Source organism: Sinocyclocheilus grahami, unplaced genomic scaffold (assembly GCF_001515645.1).
Source record: "Sinocyclocheilus grahami isolate Dianchi unplaced genomic scaffold, SAMN03320097.WGS_v1.1 scaffold20.1, whole genome shotgun sequence".
NCBI lineage: Eukaryota > Metazoa > Chordata > Actinopteri > Cypriniformes > Cyprinidae > Sinocyclocheilus > Sinocyclocheilus grahami.
In genome coordinates this window covers 3,020,260-3,022,239 of record NW_015505199.1, presented here as the reverse complement: position 1 = coordinate 3,022,239, position 1,980 = coordinate 3,020,260, and positions in this window count along the sequence as shown.

Genomic DNA, 1,980 nt, shown 5'->3' with positions numbered 1-1,980 from the left:
CTAGCTGCTCTAGATACCTCCGTAGAGGTAGCGAGCCTCTTAGTATGGCTATGTTTCCGGGCGGTAACTGAGAGAAGCGCTCGCCGGAGACCGCTGCGCCCTGGAACACGGCAGGGTTGGCAGACCGACCTCCTGAGGGCACTGAGGAGAGACGGGCACCGTGTAATGTGGTGTACATCGCTCTTCCCCAGAGGGAGTTGGCCCTCAAAAAGTCCTAGGCCTTAGGTGTCAGGACCTTTACGACGAAGACTATCCAGCGAGAATGACGGTCCGCAGACCCGCCTTCTGCTAGAAGCCTTTGGCCTGGGAGCTCCACTCTGACTCTAGACTCTGCGGAGTACGAGAAGTGAGGCCCCCAGAATGAGGGGCTGGAACACGGTGGGTTGGGACTGCTCCGGCCAGCAGCCCCTGCAAACCGCCTCAACCTCCTCAAAGGAAGAGAGGTTAACGCGTGCTCTCACTCGAGAAATTTATATCCCCAGAGCCCCTGTATATCTAACTTCTCATAGTCAGACAAATACTTCATTTTATTCCTCAGAATTAAATGCAATCAAACAACCAGACGAGTAAATACGGTCTAGTGTAGTAACATTCACATCAAAAACCGAAATGATGTAATATATGCGCTGAGCGCGAGCCATTTATTCACATGATCAACATCAATCTCCTTGACAAACAAACGAGCTCTAAATCTAGCGAACATGGGTGGAGATAGGAAGAGCCGTCTCCAACCCGTCTGCTAGATCATGAGCGATCTCCGCGTTCTCCGTCGCCGCCGTGCCTCAGCAGCAGCGGGACTGCAATCGCAAGATCACAGGCACGGACACACTCCTCGGAGCGTGCCCGGCGAGAGCGGGGCTTTTAATAGCGGGGGAAAACACAATCCGCCCCGGCTGCGCGAGCTCCGCTCCTATTAATGCTGCTCATTATAATATAAGGCATAATATTGTTTGCTTGTGTAACTGATGTTTGTGCAACTGGCGAGCTCTTTGACGCCCTCCGTATCAATCTCCTCGGAGAAAGACAGGCGGAGCGTCGCGCCCTCTCCCCGGGGGGGAAGTACCGCCGCGCGGGCTTCCGAACCCCGAGAGCGGGCGCCGGATCTGTGTGATTAGCAGATCCATCCGCGAAACCCACGAGCACAGCCGCTGCTCCGCCTCGGCGAAAGCGGGGCCGGCACCGCGAGGAACGCTAGTGAAAGCTCTCTCCTCCTGTTTCTTTTTTTAACAACTATGCTTCGCTCGCAAGCAAACCACGCACAGGCTGTGTGTGTCCCCACTCGTGATATAACATTATCTTTAAGCAGGGAGGAACACACAACCTACAACGTGGCTTGCTCTCGCCCTTGAAATGCTTTGTCCTTGCATGAGCTTAGACATAGCTGGAGCTTATAGACTTTTGACAGACAACAATAAATATGACTGACACACACAGAGCGCTTCGCTGAATGACAGAAAGCTGATGCTGGCTCCGCCGCACGTGCTTTTATAGCTTCCCGTTCATGACGTCATCCGCCGTGACGTACCGCTCAGCTATTGGACTGATTTCACATGTGATTCAGAGCGTGGGTCACTGAAGGCGTTCCCCTAGTGTTCTCGACGCAGCTCGAGTTCCTGAAGAGGAACTGAAATTTTCTTCTCTAATGTGGGCTCATTTGGTGGTGAAGTTTGCACTATCACGCACCCATTTTCTCTTATTATCTAGGGAGTGTGTTTAGTGGATCAGTTCTGTTAAGTGATGAATCGCCTTGGCCGTGGCTTCAACTGTAAATACAATCAGCAATTAACATCAGAAAGAGAGAGAGAGAGAGAGAGAGAGAGAGAGAGAGAGAGAGAGAGAGCATTTAAGCATCAGAGTCCTGCATGGAGGATCAGTTATTAAGATTCTCTTATCTCTGAAATTTACATCCCATGGTGCTCATTACGTACGTGGCTATATTTGTGTGTGTGTGTGTGTGTGTGTGTTTCGTAAGGTGGTTAT